We start from the raw sequence: 5,356 nt of genomic DNA on the forward strand, positions 1-5,356 counted from the left end.
CTGTCTCAGGAGCAACGTCACGCCCATCACTAGCTCGACGCAAACTAAGGTGTGGGTTTTCAACAAATGCTTGGGCTATGTCCATCTGCATCTCCTCAGATCATTCAGATTTTGGTCGACCAGTTCTCTGAAGGTTCTTGATAGATCCATGATTCATAAAGCGCCTTACAGTTCTTTCAATTGTTGATTTTAAAACAGGATTTAACCCTTCTCCATTACGAAAAGTGCGATTAAAAAGCAAAAGAACTTGATCATAAGATCGAACTCGATCTCCCCAAACACGTATCATTAATACAGAAACCCTCTCTCGTTCCGAAACGAGGAAATGAAAAATGAAAATAATGACAAATTTCCTTATGATTTTACGATATTCAAAACCGTGTAACCAAGATAAATACTGAGTTCACCAATGAATTTCTCGTTGAAATTTACTTCAGGAATTACACTGACCTCTTGAAAAACTTTGTTAATTTCAAATAACTTCTAACTGACCTTGAACGTTGCAATTGACCTATGAGTTGGGTACGCACCTGAACGTAGAATTTTCCGCTCTATCGATTGCAGATGTAAAAAAGGGGGTTTCCATTATTAAAAACAAAGTTGACCTTCAAAAAGCCATGAAGGTCAACTTCAAGGTCAAAGTAAAGGTCACCAATGAATTCCTCGTTGAAACTTACTTAAGGAATAACCTTCACTTTTTTAAAAAATATTTTACCTGACGTAATATCCAACCGTCCCGGGACTTTTTGGACACCCTGTATGTATAAAAAGTTTACATCCATTTCTAAGCTTTTCGATGGATCATATTTTTCGCAATTTAGAATCTCTTCGTCTGAATTTTTTACAAATATCAAACTATAAAATATTTATTTTTATTAATATTTATATATTTTAAAGATTTAAAAAATATAAATTTTAATTTAGTACTTGCTGGTGATTTTTTTCTTCTGAAATCATTTCAATAATGCCTCACAATCATTTTTAGACTATAAATGAAGGAATAGATTATTAAAGAAACATAATTCAATAATATTATTATTATTATTATTTTGCATTTTAAGCACTAAAAAATGGTTAACACGTATTTTCCTTAGAAAAAAATACAATACGATCATTTTTTTTAGGTTCCTTAATACAAATTGTTTCTACAAATATACAATACTACTTTATACTGATAATTAAAAGTTCACATACATTTTCTAAACAATATATTATTGTTATTAGTAATTTCCTCTTAGAATAGCGTTGGAAAATCCCGGTATCTTCGCATTTTTAAACTGGTTTTAAACGTTTCAGTTAAAACGAAGTACTTAATTAGAATTAACAGGAACAATGATTTAAAGAATTTATTATTATTTATGACAATATTCTCTGAGAATAATGCTAGAAATTTGAACTTCTCTAAAATTTCAAATTTTTTGTCATTTTTTCAATCAGAGTTAGGTAATAATTAATTCAAGTTGGCAAACATAATTGTGTACACAATTAAAAAATATAATATTCTCTTTGAATAATGCTACAAATTTTTTTCTGAAATATTCAACGTTTTGTACACTCTTCACTTAGAGGTAGACAATAATTAATGAAATTTAAGAAACATAATTTTTTAAAAAAACTATTCTTATTTATACCTATCTTCTCCTATACTAATGCTAGATAGTTGCGGTTTTTTTGTTAAAATTTTTTATTTTCTGTCCTTTTCTTACTTAGTGGATAAATATTCAAAAAGCTGATAAAAAATGCGTTTTTTCTCAGTGAGCCCGAGTTATGTAATGATAGTTAAGGCGTAGATAATTTTGTTTCGATGTCAAACTAAAGATTTTAGACATCAAAAGCATTCTTTTATAATTAATTGTACGAAATTATCCACAATAAGCAACAAAATAAAAAATTATTCTTACTAAAAAATCCCTCTAGAGATTTTTTTCCATTTGGTCTCAAAATAATCGCGAAGCATGAATGAAATAATTTTTTAAAAAACGAGAGGGTCAAGCCCTTTTGAATCGAACTCAATCCAAGCCCACTGTGACTTGCTTTACATCAGTCGCTACAGATTAATTACAAACGTTTAGATTGCTATCACCCTTTAACTAATCAAAGCATTTTGATATTGAGGGTTGAAGTTACCATTCTTAGGATAAATATATATTTCAAAATCCTTATCGCTAGCTAGCACATGATAATTGCCTAATTTAAAATAGTTTCAAATCGACCCTTTTTCTTTTAAGTAAATTTTGTTTCTTCTAAAATAAACATATTCTAACGATATTAACAAAAGCTGCACGAGACAAAAAACAATGACTCTAGAGTTAGTTTTCTATACTTGAGAAACCAGCAGAAAAATTTGCTTCCTGCAAAATGTAATCTATATGTTTAAGAATGGAATTTGCAATAAGTAGTCACCACCCATTTTTGCGAAACTGAAAAGTATCTCGTCTTTTGTAAATCGCAATTTCAACAGCAATTCGAAAAAAACGTAATATGTTGATACCAATTTTTTCATTAAAATCTTCGTGCATATTAAGGTCATTAAACAAGTTTGCGCTAATACCGTGCGTAGATAATTTAATATTCCAGCCTTTAACTCCTTTTTCATTGGTTAATTTAAAACAAAAAATGTTTAGACGAAAAAATATTGGCTGGTTATTACCTTAACTTATAGTTCTGAGTACAGTTCTTAAACATACTTTTTGTCAACTCGGCGAATGCTTGAGTATCATTTCACGAAAATAATCATAGGTTTGAAATCAGTAGTTTCAGTACATAGGATAATTCTCAAATGAGCGTAAATTATTCTGAATATTTTTTATTTATTCATGGCACAAGAGTCGATTTCCACCTGAATGCCAAGATCGTCACACAAGATAAAGATTAGGATAAGAGTTACTAATTAAAAATTCCTAACATATCATTTTATTCGAGAAAGATCGCAAAATCTTGTTTGTAATAGCAGCATAGCGATTCATTGCTATCAGTCATATTCAATCGGTAATATATTTATTTCAATAATGGGGAACTGCATACTTTCAATAAAGAAAGCTTTAAGTAGGTATAACTTTAATCAATTAATATTTTTTAGCTGATAGTCTAACAAAATGTTAAACTGTTCTAAATTAAAAAATTTTGTTCTATCTTATATAATACTATAAAATTGCAAAAGTTGCTAAATTGGGTAATAAAATAACAAGTAGCTTTTAATTTAATTCTGATTTTTTACCTTCTTGGAAATGAGTCTCCGAAAGGATTCTTTTCCATTAAGTCGATCACAATTTTTATAATGAATTTATGAAGGACCTAAGTTACTACCTAATCGAGATAAAATATTAATTTTTTATTCAACATCAACAAAGCACTAGAGTTATGCTTGAGAAAACAATACTTACTATACAGAGAAATCTTGAGTACTGCAATCGATTACTGTTTCTTACTTATAATAAATTATGAAACCCTTTAAAATTACTTTTGAAAGGAACAAGGAAGCTTTAGGAAGGCCAACTTGACGAAATTCAGTCTCAAAGGGTTAACTAGCTCTTTGAGGTGTCTGACTGCGTAAGGTTACATTTCCTTGACAAGTAGCCCTGTTCACATTCACAAGAGTTAAACAAAGAATGTAAACGCAAAATTTTAAACGAAAATATTAACATTCTGCATGGAAAAAAACTTCCATTTAACATTAACCAATACCGGCAAAATCTACTGACGAGAACCGGTCAGCCATGATTCTTTGTTGTTTTCTAATGTTATGGTAACATCCTAAAAATTAGTTTTTGTTTGTTAATCATCTCGTTTCAAATGCAATTGCGTAGTATATAATTTCAACAAAAACTAGGAACAAAAATTCCTTATAAAATAAAAAAATAAAATAAAATGTTCTATTCATAATAAGTCTCGATATATGGCTTAACAAAGTTTAAACTTTTTTATTTTTAGGTGAAAAATTGTGGTTTTCAGCTTTCTTATAAATTTCTCATATTTCTGTATACCTCACGTATAAATATTCAAGAAGATTAATTTTTATAAAGACGAATTTTCAATAAAATACATCAACTTCAAACTAAAAAAGATTACCAAAAATGGAACAGTTCAATTTTCAGTTAAAAATCATTTCTCAATGAAAGAGATATATACTTTAAATTAAATTGATTTAAATAGTTACCTCTTTAAACAAATTGATGAATTTTCAACTACAATGCGTAATCTTCCTAATGGCTAATATTTGATTTTTCAGCCAAAAAAGATCAATCTAGTAATAAAATTATGAATCTTTAATTAAAATAATTAAATTTGCAACCAATAAGAGAAATCTTCAAACAATAAGATGAATGTATTGGTTTAATTAACAAACCTGAATGAATGTAATTCCGGAATAATTCAATTTCAATCTGGAAAATGATAAACTTATAAAAAAAAGTTCTTCAGATTCCTTGAAGAATTCCTAACCTCAAAACTGTTGGTACGTTCTAGAAAATCCAACGGACAATTTTATTTCCACAAAAATCAGTAGTTATTTACACAAAAATATTAAACAATAATTTTAAAATATTCCTAATCGACTTTTACAAATAATTAGATGCGTATGTTGGGACTTATGATTATATCGATAAGACTTTATTTTGTTTAATTGCGTGCAAAACCCTGATTTTTAGGGTGATTCCATAAAATTCCAAAGGTTTTGGTTTCCGCCCTGTCATGTTTTATCGTCCAGGGCAAAAATGATTTCGGTCGGGTGTCCGTCCGTCCTTCACTTTTTCGGCGAGGGGAAATGAGAATAAGGAGCTGTAGGGCAGTTGAGGGTTTCAGATTGCTGGTATTCTCGGTGAATTAAGAGGTCGGGATGAGTGAGGGGGAGGGTTGTAGCAAAATAAGCTTGAGAAGGATGGGGGGGGGGAGAAGGAAAGGAAATAAAGTTCAGTGTGGTTAGGGAGGGTATGTAGGGAAGGTAGAGATAGTAGGAGAATGTAGGTGTTATGGAGGGGTAAAGAGGGGAAGTAAAAGAAGAATGTGAAGTATTCTTACCTTACATCACTGAAATTTTTTTCGCAATAATTCACGCCTGTGCGAAATGAGATATATCGGGAGATGTGAATTAAATAAAAGGCACTAAGAAACGCTTGTGTAATAATACATTTTTATAATTCAAACAAATTTCCTCAAAAATATCTCTTAGCAATCATAGTATTTGAGGTCCATTCGGACATTCCGTATTGCCTTTGATTTAATTTCCATATTTTCAAGTTGATATCCCATTTTGTGTCGGCGTTATTGCAAAACAAATGTGGGTGAAGTAGTTATCGGAGAACTGGTATAAGGCCCCAAATCTTTTCCAAATTTTTTAACAGACATTTTAGGTTCTGGT

General features: G+C 30.0%; 1 protein-coding gene across 4 annotated transcripts in view; it reads left to right on the forward strand.

Annotated features, from left to right (window-relative positions):
* LOC117176211 (aryl hydrocarbon receptor nuclear translocator-like protein 1) overlaps positions 1-5,356 on the forward strand; it is a 142,262-nt gene that overhangs the window by 39,505 nt on the left and 97,401 nt on the right. The window lies entirely within an intron of this gene.

The sequence above is a fragment of the Belonocnema kinseyi genome, chromosome 7 (genome assembly GCF_010883055.1).
Source record: "Belonocnema kinseyi isolate 2016_QV_RU_SX_M_011 chromosome 7, B_treatae_v1, whole genome shotgun sequence".
Classification (NCBI taxonomy): Eukaryota; Metazoa; Arthropoda; class Insecta; order Hymenoptera; family Cynipidae; genus Belonocnema; species Belonocnema kinseyi.